General features: G+C 34.5%; 1 long non-coding RNA gene and 2 pseudogenes across 1 annotated transcript; 1 reads left to right on the top strand and 2 right to left on the bottom strand.

Moving 5' to 3' along the window:
* Window positions 1-2,360: 2,360 nt before the first annotated feature.
* On the bottom strand, window positions 2,361-3,737 carry LOC108660803 (stemmadenine O-acetyltransferase pseudogene; annotated as a pseudogene).
* Window positions 3,738-12,110: 8,373 nt separating this feature from the next.
* LOC18609671 (stemmadenine O-acetyltransferase pseudogene) lies at window positions 12,111-13,483 on the bottom strand (annotated as a pseudogene).
* A 7,114-nt stretch (window positions 13,484-20,597) lies between these two features.
* Window positions 20,598-22,429, top strand: LOC18609670 (uncharacterized). Its single transcript, XR_001926325.2, has 2 exons — window positions 20,598-21,023; window positions 22,134-22,429. It is a non-coding gene; the product is annotated as an uncharacterized LOC18609670 (long non-coding RNA).
* Window positions 22,430-24,536: the final 2,107 nt, after the last annotated feature.

Below are 24,536 nucleotides of genomic sequence, written 5' to 3'. Positions count from 1 at the left end.
CCTTGAACCTGCCTTTCAGATGTGTCGTATCAATTGCAACTGTAGGACGTATTACATCCCTAAACCCCCAAATACAAGCCCTATATGCCCAGAAACAATATTTCAATCTTTCTGCCTCATCAGTAGCCACTGTAGTGACTGTGCCGGGATTTTCATGTTCCAACATATAAAAATACTAGGGTAGTAGTTGTAATGACTCCTTTGGGGGATCGAAAACAAGCCTCTTCGCATACTCCTTCGCTTGCCAAGCCTTACCATACAAGTATTCCAATCCCCACTGAACCCTCATCTCACCAATTATGTCCTTAGGTCTCAATGCTACTCCATTAGCCTGAAGCTTACTCCATTAGCCTGAAGCTTGTGTCACATAAGTTCAGCAATTATCTTCACACTCGCGGTTGCAAATCACCCTTGCAAACCATCGACAGTACACGTGTGTACTTTGTGGAGCATCCGAACTTGCCAATATTCTCCTCCTTCAGGTAACTTCGTTGCACTCACACTAAACTTGCATGCCTTGTCCTTGCAACCAACCTCATAACGAGCTTTACATGACCTTTTACTCTTATCCCAAATTGCTCTTTTAGAGCCAACATATTCAAAGCTCGTTTCAACTTGGTCTTCGAGGAAAATATTCTTCCTTTGTATAAGCGATCATCGGCACATGTCAACTCCTCAGCTATAATTGTTTGGAAAAAAAACCTTTCTGCACCTAGAATTACCCACGTATGAGATATCCCTCTATTTCCCCTTTCTTGATAACTATCATGGAGCAATGTACCAGGGGAACGAATCTCCGTTCTCATCAGCGATGGCATTATTGTATATGGGGTCATCACACTGAATATCTCCTACATCAACACCTCCAACAGGTTCTGTTTCGCCTTCAACATTGTTGCAAATTGGAATGTCACTGTCATAAAGCTAGCCTCATCTGAACTCTCATCATGCCATTCATCAAGCCCATCATCCGAATTGTCATCAAATCTATCTTCACCGGCAGGGAACAAATCCTCATTTCGCTCATCAAATGTAGTATTATCCTCGAGCGTAGCATTGTCACCCTCCAACGTCGCAGTGTTATCCTCAAGTGTCACATTTTCATTTGAAAATGCTATTACACCCTGTACAGTTTCATCCGATCGTTGCATTTGTTGGACACAAGTAACTAATTGGTTCGATGCACATCTTGATCGAAATTGTGCAGCCAACTGTTCTGTGAATGTCATGTGTCTACCAGGCTACACAAACTCTTGTGCATACGTCAATTGCCATTGTTGTGGGTTACGGATCGAATATTGTGGTATATGTGAAGCATTGTATATCTCATTTTGATTGAGCTAATTACCATGTTGTTCAGCTTTTTCATGTGATATAACATTTGTTTGGTGTCCCTTGATGCTAACATATGCAGCCAAAACATTCCTTTGTTCTAGCAAAATTAATGCAATATCCTGATCGTCCTTAATAGTAGCATGCCATGCATATAAAGTAAAATATGGTAACACGCGATGCATATAACGTAAAATGTTGTAGCACGTCATGCATATAACATAAAATGTTATAACACGTCATGCATATAACATAAAATGTTGTAACACGCCATGCGTATAACATAAAATGTTGTAACACACCATGCGTATCAAGTCAAATGTTGTAACACGCCAACGCTGACACGCCAATCACTATAATTACTGTGTCCTTACACGAATTGGCCTAAAATACCCATGACGTGTGATACGTCAATCAGTGTAATTACTGACTCGTTACACGAACTGCCTAAAATAACCAATGTCATGACACGCTAAAATAATGTTAACACATGTTATAAATGCATGGCGTGTAACAACTCTGAGCAATGTTTCTAATCCATGTTCTAATTTACACCAAATGTTTCAAAAATTTAAGTGTTGCAGCAATAAACCCAATAACATACCTTGATGTCATCTCTACTATAGGGTTTGTTAATCTACGACAATATGGCCAGATGCCGAGAGATAAACTACAGCTCGATGACTATGGTGCTCAACAAATAGTTGATAGAGCTCATACAGTTCAGCGAGCTGAGAGAGCTGATGACGATGGTGCTCAACGGAGAGTTGACATAGTTGAGACAGTTCAGAGAGCTGAGAGAGAAAGATGAGCGAGCTCAAACAGCTGAGTATTTATTTATTTATTTTTATTTTCTCTCTGGCGAAAGGGAGATATCGGGACCCTAATTTGAAATGATATTTTTAAAGGCATTTTGGTCTACTCATGCTTCTTTTTGACTAGAAACAAATAATTTTATATGAATGGTTATTTTTGAAATCACTATATCAGAAGGTCCATTTCTCACAATTTTCTCGTTATAATATCCTTTACAAGCTTTTTGGAGCAATATATGCAAGCAATTCCTCGTTAGAATCAAATTTTGACATCTCCTCCTCCTGTAGGCTAATCCAAGCCTCTATTCCATTCTCATATACGGTATCCATGAAAGTAACTACGTTTTTAATATTTCGAGCAGCGGAACCTACCCAAACGGGTTTGCCCCAACCAAATCAGCTTCGTACAGAGGAACCTGCATAAGCTAGTGAAAGTAAAGGAAACCATCTCTCCTTTGGTATACCTAACAGCCATCTCTTTGATATGGTCCAAGTGATCATATCCACCTTGGAGCTCCCTCACGAATTCTTTGTTGATTTTTTTGATGGAGTCTCTTATCTGGGTAACTAGATAATGACAGCTTTCTCCAGTACTGTCCGTGGATGGAACTGGCATTGCAAAGCTATAAAGATTCCCCAACAGAATACTCTGGCAGAGGCGGATCTATTCTTGTACGTAAGTTTACCATATGAAAAATTGCGCAAAGCGTATCAGGCCTTGATCTTACGTCAGTGGCAGCAGCAAAACGGCTCCAAATGAAAGCTGATAAGGCCTCAATGCAAGTTGGGCGTGTTTGGGTTTCTAAGCTGGAATAATCGGCATATTTTTCCTCTGATTTCCTCTATTTTAGAGGCAGTAAACACAAACCTTTTTGTTATGATTGTTTCTTTCGGTCGGGGAATGCTTGGGCTATACCCCCTGAAAGGCTCCGTCGTGGGAAAAGCGAGGCTGAACCAAATTCTGGGGCCATCACTTTGCTCTTCCCGCGAGCAATGGCTGCCCACATATTCACAAACGTGAAAAATGACAGGGCATCTCCGACTTTGTGAGAAATGCACACACGAACACCAATTCCTCCACAGTCAAAGATGTTGAATTGAATTCCTAGAAGAAATTCTTCAGGATCATGTACTTCAAATGGAAGTAATTTGTTAAGTTCATAAGGGACAGGATTTTTTATGGCATCTAAAAGTTGGCACTTGACTCTGGCTTCCAATAAAGGTATGCCCTCATCGTTGCAATCAACATACAAGTTGCATATAATGCGTCCGGCTTGTGGGTGGAAATAGGTTAGGTTGTTGGAAATGGACTGTTTAAGCTGATCAGAAGTCTTGATTTTGTTGGCTTGGGAATCACATATTTCCGGGTAGAACAGGACCAAAGGGTTATAAATTGTGAGAGTTGTTGATCAAGGAAAGAGAGTTGGTAGCGACGAAGCCGGTCCGGCGTTGGAGAGGATGGCAGGACAATCTCTTTGGATATCACTTCAACCTCAAGCTTCATGATGTAAGTCAAGCTAAAAACGAGGTTTTGTGTTGCCCAGTGGACCATGCAATCATGCTTATACAGAGTTGCTACTGTCGAGTAAATTAGTCCTACAATTTATGTAGCAATTTGGTAGAAACGTAGAAAATCAATGGTAGTTATAAGTAATTAAAAAGAAAGTAATAATGCAAGAAATTGTAATTGAATTGTTGTTTTGTATTGAAATTGACTTGTTGTTTTTGTCTCGAAACTTATACAGGTATTGAAAGAGAACAGAGGAATGGACAACCAGAAACATTGGTTTTTGTCTTGACTTGTTGCGTCGTATGTATATCTGACGTTGATATTCTTTTTATTGCATTTGTTTATCGGTGGTACTGAAATTTAAATGCTGAAAAATTCAACATGTCTGGCCAATGATTCGTAACTTGTGCGGAGAAACAAAGCCTTTTCCAATCCATAGCTCCTACCATCTGATCTCTATAGCATTTCCATCCCACATATGAGTTTTATCAATTTTTTGTAATCTTATCATGTGAACTAAAAAAAACCTTATTATACGCAATAATTCCATACTCGAAGTCTGCTTGAATCTTGAATTTTGAATCTCACGTGTGTCGTGTACCTGTAGGAGAACCCAAAGGGCAGGTAAAGAGACAGACATCAAATCACATTGGATAATGGCATGGCCCGCATGGGTCTCATTCAAACACGCCAGTAAGATTCATGCCAACCGCATTCCTACTCCAGAGGGACTCACCCATCTCAGTCGTTGATTTACTGAGCAACGGCAGGATTCCCTGTATCGGTTGGAAAGATAATGTCTTTGTTTTTTTCATCTTTGATTTATTGAGCTATTTAAATTTTTTCAAAGCCAGTAGGTAATTTTTATTAATAAAAGATCAATAATATAATTAGACAAGCTACTGAAAAAACAGAGACTTGTTTCAAAATAGACAGAAAAATTAGCAAAACTGAAGTAAAACAATTCACCTCCAAATCACTTAACATTCCTTCAGCTACTACGTTGTATGTCACAGCCTACGTTCTTTCATTTAAGTATATGATAGTTTGTACAATGCTTGAATGGATGCTTTCATACAAGTCAGCCAATAACTCGTTTATATTTGAACAAATATAAATAATAGTTACAAATTAGTTTAAGGCAACTCAACATCGAAATCATAGGGTATAACAAATGTCATATACGTAACCACTGGAGCCACATAAAGAAAATAGTTTCTTAATATCAAAATAAATATAAAGGGACCAAGACATGCCATCATCGAGTCATAAGAGCAGCACTAGATGATTAGCTACAAACATACATTTACTAGTGAGGCAACCCAACAATTCGTGGCCTACTCACTCCATAAAAAGAGTTTACGAGGTTTTACAAGTATTTCACCAAGAACCGTTACAAGATGTGAGATGGGGACATTTCTTTCCTAAAGGGTGTTTCCTTGAAGGAGTTAATAAGCATGTCTAAAGATATCACCAAGTGCCATTACAATGTTTAAAAGGGAGATATCTCTCTTAAGGGTACAAAAGACTTAATCTCCTAAGTAGTTTTGCCCTGTCATAGCCTTATACAAAGTTGGCTCATGACATTCTCCCCTACTCAATTTGTCGATGTCCTCATTAACTGGTTCACTTGGAGCTCGTCAATCTTTTACTTGAAGACACGAAGATCAACTTCTTTCTCTCAAGTGATTTCATCTGTTCCCAAGCGTTTCTATTTCACCAAATACTCCTATGTTGGTTGTCGATTGATTATGATAATCTTCTCTGCAAGAATTTCCTCTGCTTGGTATTGTGATGGTGGCTTAGTGGTGATGGTAGCTCTTGTGGCTTGACTCTTGCTTGCATCTGCTAGATTTGCATGGAACAGCTTCAGGTTGCTAACGTGAAACACTGGATGCACCTTCATCCACTTAGGTGGATCAATCTTGTAAGAGGTTTTCCCCACCTTCACCGTAATCTGTACGAAGCCTCTATACTTCCACACTAGTCATCTATCTCTTTTTCTTAAGAATCTGAGTTGTTTGGGTCGCAATTTCACTAGCACAAAGTCCTCCACATTAAAGTGTTGCTCTCTTTGACCTTTGTTTGCCCACTTCTTCATGTGACTAAAGGCTTTCTCTAAATATGCTCAACGATCTTAGTATTCTGTTTCCACTCTTTAGCAAAGTTAAATGCTTGAGGGCCCTTCTCGCTATAAGATTCCACTAATGTGTGGGGAAGTCTAGGTTGTTGCCCAGTGACAACCTTAAAAAGGCTTTTGTTTGTGGTTGAACTTTTTTGCAAATTGAAACATAATTAAGCCACATCTAATAGATTAGACCAATTCTTCTTATTTGCTTGTACGAAGTGTCGTAGACATTCCTTCAACAATCTATTGAAGCGTTTTGTTTGACCATCTATTTGTGGATAATAATTAGAGGAGATGTTGAGTTTTGACCCAATAGCTTGAAAAGCTCTTTCTAAAAGAAATCAGTAGACCGTGGATCTTTATCGTTGATAATGCTCTTAGGTACGCCCAAGTATTTTACCACATGTTTGAAAACTGTATAGGTTGTTTCTTTTGTTGAGCCAAACTTTCACACTGGATAAATGTAGCATACTTTGAAGAACAATCCATTATCACTAGAATTGCTATCGAATCTCCCACTTTAGGGAGCTTTACTATGAAGTCAAGAGAAATGTTTTCCCATTACCTGCTCGACATTGGTAGCAGTTCAAGCATTCTTGTTTATTTTTGTCTTTCCACTTTGTCCTATTGGCAAATAAGGCATGTGTAGGTATAATCCATCATATCTTGCCGCATATGGTGCTAATGATAACCTTGTTTCAATAATGCCACCATGTGCTACTAACCTGGATGTCCTGCCCACGGAGTGTCATGACGTTCCCACATCAATTTTTGTCTTAACTCTCTAACTCTCGAAATAAATATCCGTGGTCCTTTTGTTAGTAAAAGTCCATTTTCTACCAAAAATATTTAGACTTCCCATTCTCTATTAATTTCATGATGGCAATGGCTTAGGGGTCTCTTTTTAAGTTCTTTTCAATAAGGTTGTGAATATTCGTAGTTACTTTGCTGGCTATGATCGGAGCTATAACTTTGAGAGCTACGAATTCATCCTTTCTGCTGAGGGCGTTTATTGCTTAATTAGCCTTTCGGACTTGTGTTTGAACTAGAAATCAAACTTGGCTAAGAACTCTTATCATCTCACATGTTTAGCTGTAAGTTTCAACTGAATGAGAAAGTGACTAACTGTAGTATTATTTGTCTTAACCATGAACTGAGACACTAATAAGTAGTGTCGCCACATCGTAAGAAATGAATCACAGCTAAGAACTCTTTTTCTTATATTGTGTATCTAATTTCATCTTCGTTCAGCTTTTGACTTTCAAATGCGATTGGATGTCCCTCTTGCAATAACACCCCTCCAAGAGCAAAGTCTGATGCATTTGTCTATACCTCAAAAGGTTTTTTAATATCTGAGAGTGACAGGACAAGATTCGTCATCATTACTTTCTTCAAATCTTTGAAAGCTTGTTGACATTAAGGTGTTTAATCATATTTCTGTCCCTTTTTAAGCAGCTTTGTAAGTACCATCATTTTTTTTAATACCTCTCACAAATCTTCGATAATAGTTGGCTAACCCTAAGAAAGAGCGAAGTACAATTGTATTCTTATGGCTCTTTGATAGCCTAGTCTTCACCTTCTACATATCCATTCGGATATGCCTTTGTTCAATTATATGGCCAAGGAATTGAATTCGGGTTTATGCAAATGCGCATTTCTCTATTTTCACATACAACTGGTTATCTCGTAACCTTTGAAAAACCTACCGCAAGTGCCTTTAATGCTCCTTTAAGGTTGAACTATACACCACAATATCGTCCAAGTAGATTACCACGAACTTGTCCAGATAATCATGGAAAACCTGATTCATCAATGTGCAAAAAGTGGCAAGACCATTGGTTAGTCCAAAAGGCATAAAAAGAAATTCAAACATACCATACCATGTTACATATGTGGTTTTCAATTCATCTTCATCGGCAACTCTTACTTGATGGTAGCCCGATCTCATATCTAATTTAGAGAAGTACTTTGTATGACTTAGCTTATCAATATGATCTACTATAAGGGGAATTGAATATTTATTTTTTATTATGACTTTGTCCGGAGCCCTATAGTCCACGCATAACTACAAACTCCCATCTTGGTTTTTTTGGAAACGTACCAGAGCCCTAAAAGGTGCTTTTGAGGTGGGATGAATCCTGCTTTTATTAGCTCATCTAATAGTTTTCTTAACTCCGTTAGCTCTAAAGAAGCCATGTTGTATGGCCTCTTTACAAGTGGCTTGACGCCCAAGAGTAATTTTATCTCATGATCAATAGCCAGTCGAAGTGGTTAAACCCTAGATAGCTGTTTTGGCATCATATCCTAAAATTCTCCCAAAATCAACTTCACTTCATCGGCTATTGGATTTGTGCTATCTTCGTCTTTGTAGATGGGCATAGCCATGTAGGAAGGCTCTTCCTTTGTAATCCTTTTCTTGAACTAGATAGTTGATATAATCCCTTTCTCACTTTTCAATAAAACTATAGCTAGTACCTCACAAGGTTGTTCTTTTAAAAACATTAAGCAACTCATAATAGGTAATGGATGGCCTGTGCTTTCGTCATAAAATCCAAGCTCAGAACAATATTAAAATCATCTATAGTGGTCATAGTCATGTTCATATTTCCCTCCCAAGAACCAATCTTAATTTTTGCGTCTTTAGAGTTCCCCATAACAGCAGAGGCTGTCAAGTTGACTATTTTCATCTACCCGAAGTCTTTCTTAACCTTGAGACCACATCTCTTTGGCTCTCTTAGGGTGGTGAATGTATCAAAGGCTCACATGTCGAGCATGGCTTTGGTCTTTTTATTTTCCAACAACACATCCACATGCATGAGACCTCGTTAACACTCTTTCTTCATCTTTTTTAATTGCGCTTGTAAGGCACTAAGGAACCGAATTGAACCCATATCGGCTGGCTCTTCCTCAACTTCCTCATTTGGGGTTTGAGCTTAATGTGTTTCCACATTAATAGTACATATCACATTAAAAGCTACTCGATGAGGGCAATCAACTACCCAATGAGGTTCATTGTAGAGAAAGCTTGAGGTTTGAAGTCTCAAGACTTAGTTGTTCTTGGCTGGGGTGTGTCCCTAACAGGAGGTCTTTTTTTTCCTTCCTCATTCGAGGTTTTGTTAACTTTTGGAAATTTTGCCCCACTGTTGGAGCTCAAGCTACAAATTCTTAAAAGAGAGTCATGTTTATTTGAGTTATCACTATAATCAATAAGACGTTTAGCAACCACTATTGTTGAAGTGACGTCTTGTATCTTTTGTCGCTCATGGCTTCAGACCTTTGAGAAAATAGAACTACTTATCTTTCTCGATCATGTCCCTAATATTTAGCATTAAGATAGAGATGTTTCTCACAAATTTCCATACTAATCTGGTTTGCGTCAACTCTTCCAACTTCCACCGAGCCATGTACTCTACATTCTCATGGAAAGATTGATTCTTCAATTCTTGCTTAAAGTCCACCTAAGTTTAGATGTGGCACTGACTATCGACAAATTTAGAACACCACTATAATTTTGCATCCCCTACAAGATACATTGCGGTAATTGCCACCTTGTCTTCTTCCAACTCCGTATGCACAGCTTGGAAGTATTTGTTTAATATCAAAAAGGAAGTTCTCTAACTTTTTTGCATCTTTGTCCCCTTCATATCACTTGGGCTCTAGAACTTTAGCGCCCTTTCCCTCTATCTCCTGAGTTTGCACTAGTAGAACTTGCAACAATAATTAAGAAATATACATGAGCTTTCAGTTTTCCAAACTTGCCTTGAAGAGTGCTGCTCAACATATCCTTGGTCTCATCACTTAAGTTATTTGTTATCTTGGACAGTTTTTACTAGACTATCTCAATTTCATCTATCCACTCACATAACACCATCTAAGCTTTTATTACGGCCACTGCGGCCTCTAACTCATCAATTCTCCGATGCCCTCTAGTCCACTTCGCATGGTCATCGTGTTTACTCTTTCACTTAGCACATCTTGCTCATGTTATGATATCAATTGTTATGAACTATGTTCCTTCGCTTAAGTATGCGATAGTCCGTGTGGTGCTTGAATGAATGCTTCCACACAAGTTAGCCAATGACTCATTTATATTTGAACAAATATCAATAATAGCCACAAATTAGTTTAAGGCAATGCAACATCGAAATCATAGGGCATAACGAATGCCATATATGCAACCATTAGAGCTACATAAAGAAAATGTTTTATTAATATCGAATTAAGTAAAAAGGAACCAAGACATGCCATCATCGGGCCATAAATGCGGCCCTAGATGGTTAGCTACAAATATACATTTACTAGTGAGGTAGCCCAACAATTTGCTAATTGCTCATCCTCTATAAAAAATTTACGAGGTTTTACAAGTATTTCACTGAGAACCATTACAAGGCATGAGATGGGGACATTCATTTCTTTAAGGGCTTTTCCCCTTAGGACTTAACAAGCATTTCTAAAGATGTCACCAAGTGTCATTAAAATATTTAAAAGGGGGACATCCCTCCTAAGGGTATAAAAGACTTAATCACCTAAGCAGTTCTACCCTATCATAACCCTATACAAGGTTGACTCATGACACTATGCATAAAAACCATAGAAGCTTACAACAACAATCATGCATGAAATAGAATCATATAGGTCGAGATAATGACCTAATCAAATCTAAGAAAGAAGCATCTCATCTTTAACAATCCTAACTAACAACCATGATCAGCGTAGAAAAGCTATTTTTAAAAAACAAAAAAAAAAAAACTTAGGTTGGATTCATTACAAAGAAGGAAAATCCTTACATTCAGAAAAGAGAGGTAAAACTCATTTGGAAAGAAAGTAGCCAAGTTACTAACCTCAAAATGGCTTACAAAAAACAGCCATCAGCAGAACCAGTGAAAGGAGACAGGATTCAAAAAATCTAACCTATTACCTCAAAATCTATTCAACTTTGGGAAACACAAAACAATCAGGCTCAAAAGCAGTTCGCAAGTTCACTTTGAAATAAGAAAAGTAAGAAAGACAAACATAACCTGCAGGCTTGTTCCACTTCTTACTTCTCCACATGCCCAATGAGATTAAAAGAGATTGAAATCCAAACCATAACCACCCAATTTTTCAGATTTGACACAACAATCATGTACAAAATAGAATCGAATAGCTAGGAAAATAGTCTATTCATATCCAAGCAATGAGCATTCCATCTTTATCAACCACAAGCTTTGCAAACGTGACAGCACAGTGGTTAGCACTTAACATCCCAAAGGGTGTGCCAAAAGAAGATACAACCAATGATCTCACACAGCTCATCAATCAATTGGAAAGTTCTCCAAAGTTTCCAAGGTCACTTTATTGGATTCAAGAGCCAAGTGGTAACAATTAATGAGTCAGACTCGATAATGAGTGAATTTTTAAAAAAAAAAATAGAATTTCATTGGAGGAAGAGATATCACCCCGTCAAAATACTTATAAAACAAGTCCCTGAATTTGATATGAATGCCTCTCACCCAAAATAAAGGTATAATTCCCAATCTCATAGATAAACCCAATCAAAAATCTATATCTATACATCAGGAGATTCCTAATGCTACATCATATACACAAAAGATGACCTTGTAAAATCTCATAAAAACACTCCACAGCACCTGTAACCCAAAAGATCACAATAAAGTAAACATAAAAGGAACCACAATCCAGACAAGATAAATTCCACCAACCAATCAAAATCCACAAAAATGATAATGAGTGATTTCTAATTGACCACAAGCGCTTAACAGCATATAATTTTGCAAAGTTTGAAATAACAAACTTGAAGATGCTGCTCCACCATTTTTTATTATTCCAAATACATAACAAGCCCCATGAAGAGCCATTTAACGGGCCCAAAAACCATTCCTAATCATTTGTTACACTCAAGTTACTCATCTGAATCTTGCATAGCCTTTCAAGCTTCTTTGCTTGAATTAATAGCATTTCCGCCTTGTGTTTCAAAATAAGCTTCCTCAGAATGCTGCATTTGGATGATGTATAGAGTCCCCGGGCAATCCATGATAAGATCTTCATAATAAAAGAAACAAAAAACAGCTCTGATCAAGGATACCTTTGCTTAAGCATTGAAGATAAGATAATACTGATAAAGCTTGTTTTTCCTATAATGTACGTAGTAAATGTAATTTTCCTTTAAAGATAAAACTTAGGGAAATTACTTTCAATAAAAAAGTGGTAAATTTCTAGATTAAAATTTAATTTAAAATGTAAAATTGAAATTCATACTTATAGGGCAATTAGAAAAATAACGAAAGGGGATATCCAACCATTAATAACAAAAAGAACCCTGTACCCATCAGGAAAAAAGAAAGTAGAATTAATGGGAGAAGGCGGGAAAAGAGAAGAAAAATTATTGAGGGCAGTTATCTTATTTAGCAGCTTTTAAGTGTTGCAAGCAAAAGTTCCTTGTCGCTTCCAAATACAGCTATGTCTTCCTCCTTTAGATTAATCCAAGCCTCTATGCCATCACCAGATGCAGTGTCCATAAAAACAACTAGATTCTTGGTAGTCAAGCTAGCAGAACTGACCCATATAGGTTTCCCCCAACCAAAATCAGCTTCGTATGCAGGAAACCTGCATAAACTAGTGAAGACAAAGGGAACCGTCTCTTCCTTATTTGAACTTTCATTTACTTCGTTGATGGAGTCAAATAAATCCTCTCCAACTTGAAGTTTCCTCACGTATTCTTTGTCGATTTTTCTTATAGAGTCTCTCATCTGGCTAACAAGATTACTATAACAATCTCTTTCCGTGTCCATAGATGGAACAGTTATTGCGAGTCGGTAAATATTTCCAAAGATTGTTGAGGCAGCGCCGGCTCAAATCTTGTGCGTAAGTTTACTGTATGAATAATCATGTAGAAGTTGTCGGGGTTTGATTTTTCCTTAATGGTGGCAATGAAACAGCTCCATATGAAAGCTGACAGGGCCTCAATACGTTAAGGGCGTTTTTGGTGTCCTAAGCTTCTGCTGTCAGCATATTTTTCTCTAATTTCCTCTATTTTAGAGGCACTAAACACAAACCTTTTTGTCGCTATGCTTTTTTATTTGTGTCAACCTCTGGTTCAGGTAGTGATGACATGATCCGTGGGGGGAAGAGCACAGCTGATAGAAATTCTGGTGACACTACATTCTTCTGATCCCCACGAGCAATGGCTGCCCAAGTATTCAGAAACGTAAAGTATGATAGGGCATCTCCAATTTTGTGAGAAATACACAAGCCAATTCCTATTCCTCCAAAATCAAAAGTGTTGAATTGGATTCCCATTGGCAGTTCCACAGCATCATTAAGGGCAAAAGGAAACAATTTGTTGAGTTCTCTAGGGACTGGATTTTGTAGAAACTATGAAAGTTGGCACTTGACTTGGGCTTCCTTAAAGGGGATTCCCTCATCATTGCAGTCTACGAACAAGTCATCTTTAATGCGTCCAGCTATAGGGTAGAAATAGGTTAAGGCATTGGATACGGACAGCTTAAGGTGGTCAAGAGTATTTTTGATCTTGTCGATTTGGACATCGCTTCTAGTCGGGAAGAACAGGACCAGATGGTTATAAACTTGGGGTGCTAATTGATCAAGTGAAGAGAGTTGATAATGGCAAAATTGATGAGGGGTTGGGGAGGATGGCTTGATAATCTCTTCGGATATGACTTCAACCTCGAGCTTCATGTTTTGGCCTATGTTAAATCGTGAATAAGGCCCTGTTGCCCAAGGCTACTGCACTTATATAGACCTGGTAGCAAGACAGCTACATCACTTAATATATATGCAAGTCTCTCTCCAACAGATAACTTCGATAAAGCTTTTTAGAATGTAAATTTTCAATCTCTCCGCTCCAATTATATAAGAAGTCAAATTTAAAAATTTTTGACCAACAAAAAATTCAAAATATGATAAAATTTTTGGGACGGAAGTAATACTATAAGTTATCCAAACCACTTGATTAAATTATTACAAAAAAAAAAGTCAAAGTCGTCAATAAACAAAATTTTTTCCCCTAGCTGTTGGTGTATAATTATGTTATAAGGTTAGCTTATGCTTCACGCGGTACCTGCCATAGCGTGTAAACGAAGGCTGGCTATTAGCAATTAGTTAGAGCTCTGGGGAGAAGCAAGGTAGGGGGTACCCTGTATAGCAAAGAGGGATAATATATAACAGGATTATTGCCCCGGGAGTTTAACTGGATTTTGTTTTCCAGGCAGCTGGGAATTGAAACAACGAAAACGGAAAACGACCATCTCATTGCTCAACTTTTTATTTTGTTTCATGCCTCTGGAGAGAACGATAATTGTACTATATCTATTACATACTTGAAAGAAAACTCTTCTCATTTTATCTCGTGTCAGTTAAGAGGGTATTCATGCCGAGACTTGAAGAAGGAGTTTTAAAACTCTAGGAAGGTGCTTGACATGTGATGGGTTGGGAGTCAGAGGGGTTTTATTATAGGTTTGTTGGGTTTTCCATCTTTTGACAAGTGGATTTTTGGTCCGTGCAACACACGGGGTATAACTCTAGTGTATATTAACTGCAAAGTTTCTCAAGGGCAACAAAGTAGAGTGGACAAACACGTCAAACTTTAAAAAAAAAAAAAAACCATGAAAATTTTGGATTCTAATATCATGTTAAGCAAGCATCATCCAAAAAACCAAAAATTGGCAGTAGAAAATCTCTAGAATGGAATGTTATGATGAGTGGGGTTAATTGATCCCACTCAACTTTTGAATATGAATAATATATATAAAATATATGTATTAATAAAAAAAATAGTATATTTCTTATGTTGACACCACTAAAATTATTTGTCAAGTTAATTAAGAAGAGAGTCAAATAATAAGTTTCATCTTCACTTTTACATTTTAACTTGACAAGTTTTAGTAATTTCTTTTCATTAAGGGTATATATTACGTTCTGAGTTTAAAGAATTTTTTACATGTATTTATAGTGATGTTTTATTAATCGCATTTATAACCTTCTAAAAATTAAAAATTTAGTTTGTTACTTATTGAAATTCTCTCTTTTCACTTTATTGTCACCTACGAGCTATACTTTTTTTTGTTATTGCTATAATATACGTTACATGTGAATTTGATTCAATTTTCTGTTAAATATTTTTCTAAGTATATAAATTTTAGTTTATTTTGTTCATTGATTTGTTGTACTAATTGTAATAATTATCTCATATATAGATAGTTACTTGATAGTACAAATGTATTCTTACTTGATAGTACAAATGTATTCTTACTTGAAAATCAATGACATAATGTTTAAAAAAGTTAATGAATCATTCAAAAAAATTCAAATAAACATTTATTCTTTTATTATAATTAATTAAATTCTTATACTTTTATTTTTGATTAAATATGTTTTTATAACTAACGGTTGATAAGTAATTATCATTTGTAGAGACAGAGTTAATCAATTTTGTTTGGGGGCCAAAGACAAAGAAGACTTCATATAAACAAATACCATATAGCATTGAGAAAGGGGTACTCTAACAAAATTACAAAAAATTGTCTTCCAACAAATCATATATCATGTTCACTAACATCAATATGTTACACGACAAGCATAATGTAAAATAACTATTAGAACACAATTATCTATGACCGTTCATGATCAAATTATATACTGTATCCACAAAGTCAAGAATAATTTATTCAACTATATACTGTTTAATTCCTTAAATGAGAACTAAAAAGGAGGATGATCAAAGACCAATAAAAATTATATTACAAGCTTTAAGTCCTAGATCCCTTAATTTGAAAGGACAGACTATGGTGCCCAACTTTGAGCATCATTCAATCAATTAATTTATCAAAAGTTAGAAAATGTTCTTGACAATGTAGCAAGTATATAGTAAAAATTTTGAGGGCCCATAAATATACTACCATCCGCTCTTGGTCATTAATCAAAATATCATTTATCATTTTATATCCATATAGTGATGTAGAAGGTGAAAAATATCATGTGATTATGTCATTATGCCATATCAAAATGTTATGTTATTATTCATTATGATATGTCAGTATGTTACGTCAATGTAATGTGATTTTTTTTAGAAAAAAACTCAACATCAAGAAACATTTAATGACAAGTGACATTGTAACTAATAATAATTTGTTAACTATTAGCTATAAAGATTTATTTGATGTAAAATAAAAATATAAAAATTTGATTGAATATAATAAAAAAATAAGAACTTATTTGAATTTTATTAAATAGTGTAAGAATTTTTTTTAAGTATTATGTTAAAAAAAATTATTGTATAATCCATCTACTTGAACTACTTGCAACATTTTGTACTATACTATTTTAATTGATATGAGATAAATTTTTTTTTTGAAAAGTATTTGTAATGGTTTCATTACTGATGAATGATTTACAAAAAGTACTATCCAGGCGTGGTAGCAAAACATAAAAATATCAACAGGATTCAAGAAAACCCTATCATGATTTGTTCCACATGTAAACAAGAGCTACTCAAGGCCTGGTTACCATCAGGATCACCCCCAAAAACCATAAATCAGTCTTGTTTCGTCACTGTACAACAGAAACTCGAAATTCAACCTAGGATCATCCCATTGCAAAAGAAATTTGTAAAATTGTAAAAGAAAATTGATGTAGTACCACTAATAAAAACGATTGAGAATAAATTCAATTATGGAAACAAATTGTAAAACAACGTTTCTTTATTCAAAGTTGTATTATATTTCAGTGTATTTCACCACAAGAAAACAGATTTTTTCTTACAGAAAAAATTCCGTTAGATTTCCAACGGAATTTTAACAAAAAATGTTGTTATTTTTTCCGACCGATTTCCGACAAATTTTCAACGGAAATATACCAACGGAATATTTCCGTTGAAAATCCATTGGAGAATTTTTTAGCACCAAAAAAAATTTCTCCCACCAAATTTTCCAACGGAATTTTCAACAGATTTCCGTTGCAATTTTCCAACGGAAAATTATCTATTGGAAAGTTTAAGGACCCAAAAAAATTTGAAAGCCCGCTAACGTTTTCAACGGAATTTTCCATTGAAAAAAGCTGTTACTAATGGAAATTTTCCAACGGAACATTCCATTAAAAAATTCCGTTGGAAATAGTAGAAGTGCATTTTTTGTCTTCAAATATTTTAAACTTCTTATAAATTTTATTAATCCTTTATAAAAAAGAGATATTAATAAAAGCATATATATACATATTGAAGTTTATAATATTTAAATGTTTAAATATGCTTTCCTTTGCTTATTTTTTTACATTTTTGAAAAATTTATTGAATCATAAATTATATATAAAACCCGACTCTATAAACATATGTCATGACATACATGAACTGAGTAGCATGTTATTATGTTAGGAAAGTCCTAAGAATAGACGAAACTCGATATTGTACCTAACGGTACACTTGAGTTGATTTAATCTCGAACTAGCTCAAATAGGAATCGTAGGATGAAACTTAATATTTTACAGTCCAGGAATGACTAAAAATGATTGTTCGGAGTTCGAGGGTTCATTTGGAAAAAAATTGAAAATTTTGATATTTAGGGACAAAATCGTTATTTTGACACCTAAAATAATAATTTGATCGTGGAGTGAAATTTTTGACCAAGATTAACTATTTGGAGTATAATTTAATGATAGGAAGTGAAAATTTTCAATTTCGGCAATTTTCGGAACATAAGGGCAAAACGGTAATTTTGTCACCCCGAGGTAAAAACCGTAATTTTCACCACCCAAAACTTGTCAAAATCATAGGATTTATTTATTTTTTGTATGAATAATTATGGTATTTTAAGTGGTGAAAAATTGAAGTTTAAAAGACAATTTTAAAAATCGGCCAACGGGAAATTGACACATGGCATTTTTTTAATGATTTAATATTATTTTAATGACAAGTCAGCCCATTTAAACCCCATATTAAGTGATGGCAGGCCATAAGGAGAGAACAAGAGAGAAAAATAGAGAGGAAAGGAAGAAAAGAGAAAAACCAAAGGAAAACTAGAAAATTCAAAGGAAAAATTACGTTTTTCGACCGTTTACGTATCTAACGGTAAGATTTTTCAACTTTAGCTTGATTTCTACCTTTCTTATGCCTTTGTTTCCATTTAGCATGCTTGAGGAGAGAGATCAAAAAGTGATATCAAGGGCTGGACGAAATTCAAGGGGGAGGAATTTGAAATTTTTATGTTTTGATTTTTAGTTAAATTGATAGTTTTAGTTAGTTAAATGTGTATAGAAATCAAATTAGGCAAGAAAGCATGAAATTTTCACAATACCCACCCTTGGCAGAATATGCATTGATGTACAATGATGATGAACTGATTTTATTGTAAGAGAAATGAAGAGAAAATGATGAAAAATGGTTAAATGTGATAGAAAAACAAAGTGGAAAATTAACCGAGTAAATGTCTCGTTTTTGACCAAATTTTTCAAGGAAGAAAGTGAGCTGATTTTGATGATTTTAGAAGGTTATTGGCTGATATTTAATGGCTAGAAATGTTGGAGAAAAAATAGGACAATTTAGAGCTAAAATGGAGTGCGTTAGCAATTTATCGGGTAAAGTGCCAAAAATAGGTTAATACTGCATTTAAGCCGTTTTAGGCTATTGCATTTCATACCATGCATTAGTATAGGATTTAAGTAAATTATATAGTGATTTAGCATCAATGTGGTGAATTGTGTAATTTTTGCAATGTGTCTAGGAGGAGAGCCTTCCGGTAAAGGCAAAGAAGTCTTACCCGACGAACAGTGATCGGGGCACCTAAAAAACAATTAGTTTGTACAAACGGTGAGCAAACCTATTATTATTGTAAATTATCTAGAGTTTATTTTTAAATGATCTTTATGTATTTTATGAAACGAAAATGAGATTAAAATGAGACTTTTGATGTTTTAGAAATAAATGTGCCAAATAAATTCATTGTGTTGCTTATCTGAAATAAGAAACTTTTAATCATGAAATTGAGTAATTAGAGGTTACTAATTATCTTGAAAAATATATTTTCCTATGAATGGCTTATGATATATGAGTATATATGTGGCTATATTTGATAATTATATTGGGAATTTATGTAAGTTGTCTTTTGCTATATAGGTTGGGTAAATAAATAAAAGTCACGTTATACTGTCGAAATTTTATTAAAGTTGGTGGGTTTAGTCACTACAGTGACGGGTTTTCATGGATTGCCTATTAGAGGGGCACGGTAAACCCGGTTATATAGTTACTCTGGTAGTAGAGGCGATGAGGGTAACTCCCGGGGTAGTGTTAGAGCTCACTTCACGTCGAACCCCCACGTGAATTTGTAACTCGGCTAACGCCAAGGAACGACTTGTTTTAAAAATAAAAAATGTGTTTCACATGTAAATATCTTAACAACCTTGGCAGACTCGGTTAGATGCCTCGGCTAAGGTATCTCCAAGGATTAGTTTTCTTAAGCCTTGTTTTTAATAAAAGTCAGAAGTCTTAACAACTGTTTTAGTAAATTACAAATGTTTTATAGTTTAAGAAATAAATTGAAAACCTTATGAAATGGTTTGTAATTTGTTGTTCAAACTTACCTTCATGTTACTCGGCTTTAGATATTTATGATAATGTCTGTTTATTCATTGAGATTGCGAAATCTTACCCACCTTTTTTACAAATATTTCAAGTCTGTGGTAGCTTGTAGATACCGATTTTGTCGAGGATTCCAGTTGACCCCTCTATCTCACGGATAGTAGGTTACTATCACCAACACTTGGTGTACTTAGGGGCCACTTGTCATTGTAATTATTATTGTACATTATAACTTTGTAAATTATTGTATGTATGAATTTATTTTACTTCTAAGTTACAAAAGATTACTTACACGTGTTTCTATAAATATTGTTTTATATAAAAATACTATATTTTTATCTTTTGATTTACTTGAACCGAAAACGATTGAAAATTATTTAAAACTGATATGTAAGCCTTGCGAGGTTCCAATTGGCATTCCGAACAATGAGTGTCAATCGGGACATCGCGGCGGTTGTCATGGGCCTAAGGGAAGTTTCGGGACGTGACATTATAAATTAATAATTTCAAATTCATTAATTTTATAACATTAAAAAATTGATAAAAAGAATAAAATAAATTTTTTAATTTTATAAAAATACATGATCAGATATAATAATAAATTAATTAAATAATAATAATATTTTATGTACGTTTTAATATTAATTAGTTAATATATATAAATTAAGAAGATAGATATATAATAAAATTATTAATATAATATATTAATAATACATTAGTTTATTATATCTATGTACAAATTAGAATCATAGCTATAGAATATATATATATAAACTTGCATTATTCACAAAAAAAATATATAACCTATTGTATTAATATGAAACTACAAGTTATATTATTTAATTGATATAACTTTATAAGCTAATATATATATATGTATGTATGTATATGAGATATTAAAATATCCTACATATATATATTAATATGTTTTATATGTAAGCTTATAGTAAATTTTATTTATATGATTATAGTTATTAATTTTATTAGTTATCATCATATTTTTTATAAAATTATATTGATAAGTAATTATACAAATTTTGTAATATACATCAAATTATAACGTGTCGTTAATATATATATATATATATAATAAATTTAATAATATAACATTATATTTTATATTAAGTAATATAAAAAAATTAATTTATTAATAAAATTAAAAATATTTAAATTTGTGTTACTACAAAAACTTGAACCTGTTGTAACCAAATGAAAGAATGAATTAAGCTTTAACCAAGTCTATCACCTGCACAAACCAATTTTAAAACTCCCCAAATTAATTTTAAACGAATCGAGCCTTCTTGTGCCAAGACCAAAGGTTGTTTGCTGCCCTTCTCCGTGCGTCGCTCACTTTCCCTAAATCTCTCTTTTTGTGTCGAGACCAGAGGCTGTTTGCTGCCCTTCTTCGTGCGTCGCTGAATTTTCCCAAATCGAGCCTCCTTGTGCCGAGGCCAGAGGCTGTTTGCTGCCTTTCTCCTTGCGTCGCTCACTTTCCCCAAATCTCTCTTCTTGTGCCGAGACCAAAAGCTGTTTGCTGCCCTTCTCCGTGCGTCGCTCACTTTCCCCAAATCGAGCCTTCTTGTGCTGAGACCAGAGGCTGTTTGCTGCCCTTCTTCGTGCGTCGCTCACTTTCCCCAAATCTGTTTTGTTGTGGTGAGTTGTAAATAGGTAGCAATCTTTTTTAAAAAAATTAAAAAAAAACTTGCAGTAGTTGTAAAACATCTCAAAATTATGGATTGATACCTGCACTATTTCTTTATGGTTGTTGTTTATGTTGATAGCTGGGGATTGTTAGAAACGTAATTTGCCTATATTGCAGAGGTTTTGAATGCTGATGAGATTCGACAGATTCAAGGATGTCTGTCTACTCAGGCTTTTCTTTGGTTTGTGGTAATAGATAATGGTGTTTAGGATTAGTAATTGAATTACTATTTTCCTCCATTACTAGTTACGGTTAAAGAACAATAGAGTGGCATGAATTGAGAAATTTATTTGCTGTGAGTTGTGAGTGGTAGCAAAGTAGAGTAGAGTAGGTTTACAAGTGCTCTTTTGTGCTGTGACAGTAACTTGATCTGCTATAGATGCAAATAATGAAATGAGTGAAAAATACGAGTTCTTGTAGATGCAGAAATATAAGAAGACCAAAAAAGAACGAGAGAAGCTATTTAATCATTCAATCACAGATTGTCTCTTGATAATCCAAATCTACATTCTCCACAAGAGTAAATATAAATAGGCAAACACCAAACTTATGCTGTGCATAAAATCAACAGATTTTGGAATGAGACCCAATTTAAAGCTAAAGATCTATGATAATTCTAATACATAGAGGTTGAAAGTACCCCTGACAATTCTATCCAATCAAACTAGTATAATTAGGACCTATTAAAGGACAAGTGGAGCTTGTTCCATTGAGCCAAGATGACTTCGTTGTTGTTGAAGAACCCATGGGTTTGGTCTCTGGCATCTGAAGAGGATAACTTTTATTCTATCAAGCTATTAATGCAGTATTGAATAAATGAGTAATAGAGGAACTAATAGAGGCTGTTTGCTACCCTTCTCCGTGTGTCGCTCACTTTCCCCAAATCGAGCCTTCTTATGCCGAGACTACAGGCTGTTTTCTATTTTTTGCTCACTGCTACATGCCTAGTAGTTTTGTAAAGGAATTGATAATAAATAATTCTTTCTTCGCCTTTTCAAAAAAATGTGTTGAACATATTATTTATTCAGAGTTTACAAGTTACCCATCCCTTTTGAAACCAGGTTTTGACCAAGGCTTGGTTTGAATGTCCCTACACAAATCTGACTCAGCATCTCATCAGCATTGCTTTTTTTTTTTGGCGAGTTGGGTGGCTTTAGCCATCAAATTTGAAAGCACCGAAATGTTTTGGATGATGACATGTAATTAATTCTTTGCATGCTTTTACATAAATGATGGATCATTGAGCCACAATATTGCTATATAAGAAAGTATCGTAACAGGGCAAGGATCGAAGACATATATGCATGTTGCGAAGTCAATTCCTCAAAATGAGTGTAAAGAACATTTTTATGTAAAAGCAGTTTTTAAGCTTTTCAGTTTCCAAGTATTTGGAACGGGCAGGGACACAAAGCATTAGTTTGAAGAGCCTCCAAATGGCATCAGACCCATTAGTCTAAATGATTTACTTGGAATTAAGAGGTTTTATGTCTCCATAACCAATAGACACAATATAATATTTAACAAGTTCCCTCAGCTACCAAGCAGAGTACTTTCTTTTTCTTATATTGTCTTGCTTGCACTTACATGTATTCTTTCCTCTAGTTCTAGGTTTCAGCTCTTTCAGAGTTTTGGAGTTTAACTCTTATATTCTTTTCTGATACAATTAACACCACCATTTATATTGTAGAATCTTCAATTATTTTCCCTGCATCTATTTATTATTCTTCTTATTGGAGCTGTTTTTTAATCTAGTTTCGTCCACCAAGTGCCTTTAATTCTCGGTGTGCCTAGATCACGTTCATTCATGGTAGTAGCTTCCCAGATGATGGAGTTTGTAATCATGAACTACTGATTCTGTTGGTCAATTTGGTTTAGCTTGTCATACTACTTTTAACCTTTGTTAAGGTCTTGATTTGTCAATATTCTCTTTCAATGTTGATTTTTAGGGTTAAATCACTTTTTGGGCTTGTGTTCTTTCATCTCTGCATCTTGTGCTGTTATTGTCAACATCTTCCGACACTCTCTGTCACTATTACTCAACACAAGTACTTTTTACCCCGCTCCCCACCTCATTATTTTTGCTTCCCATAAATAGTAAGAATTGATTGCTTATTTATCTTTTAGCCATGGTCAAAGAGATGTAATAAAGCCAAACGTGTTGTCTCCATGATAACCAAAGAAGACTTGAGACTTTTTATTTTCATATTCATTAATTGGTCAAGTCATGACATTAATTGGTCACTTCTCTTTAAGCTGCTTTGAACTGAAGAATATGTAAATCAAATAAAATATGAAAAATTTAAAAATTATATATATAAATTTTAAAAAATGTACTATTTACTTTTTTTTGCAAATTTACTATTTACTTTTGTATGTAAATATTTTTATTTTTTATAAAATATATATAATAAAAATATAAAAAATCCTTGCTTTAAAAATTCATAGTTCTTAATTTTTAATCCAAAAGGAAAAGCAAAAGAGTTTTGGCCATTTCTCAATCACTTGGTTTTATAGGATTTTGTACTCATTAATATATAGAAAAGCTTGTGAATATGAATTTATCTACTCGTTTATGAAGTTAAACTTATATAGCGTCTTTTTTTTTTTATTATTCTTGTATGGAATCATTTTTACTATCTTGACATGTGATTACTTTTTTAAATTTATATTTAAAATGTTTAACTTAGTTTTTCATATTAGAATGTAGTTATTAACAAATTTTATTTTAAACAACAGTGAAAATTATTCTTGATTGTTATGTTTTATGACACTTAGGATTACAAAATGACGGGAGATCGATCTTGGATGTACTGTCGTTTAACTTCAGATGGATTCATTAAAGATGAATTTGTAAATGGAGTAAATGAATTCATTCATTTTGCACGTTCTAACTCAACATTTATGCAGGAGAATAAAATCAGATGTCTTTGTTCTCGATGTAGTAATAACAAGTTTCTGAATTCGGATAAGGTGATAGAGCACATCCTTAAAAAGGGTTTTACTGATGCTTACACAATTTGGAGTTTACATGGGGAACATGATATTGGATAATCATCAAGATGTAGAGATAGAGTTGAATCATATGCTAGTAATGATGAACATGGGGAATATGGTGAACACACATATGAAGAGGAAATAGAAAATCCATATACTAGAATGGTTAGGGATGCTATGGGTCCAGAAGTTGTTTCCAATTATAGTCATGATAATCAATCAAGGTTTGTGGAAGAAGATCCAAATCCAAATGCAACTAGCTTTTACTCTTTGTTAAGTAATGCAAAGGAAACTTTGTGGTTAGGTTGCATAGAGCAGACAACGCTTTCAGCTGTGTCGCAACTTCTAAATGTTAAGTCAGAGTTTAATTTGAGTGAATCATGTTTTGATCGGCTGTTGGATATAATAAAGAATATGTTACCATTAGATGAAACTTTACCTATTGACTTTTATAGAATGAAAATAAAGGT

This window comes from Theobroma cacao, chromosome 2, assembly GCF_053813885.1.
Source record: "Theobroma cacao isolate CCN51 chromosome 2, ASM5381388v1, whole genome shotgun sequence".
Lineage (NCBI taxonomy): Eukaryota > Viridiplantae > Streptophyta > Magnoliopsida > Malvales > Malvaceae > Theobroma > Theobroma cacao.
This window is presented reverse-complemented; position numbering and strand designations above follow the sequence as displayed.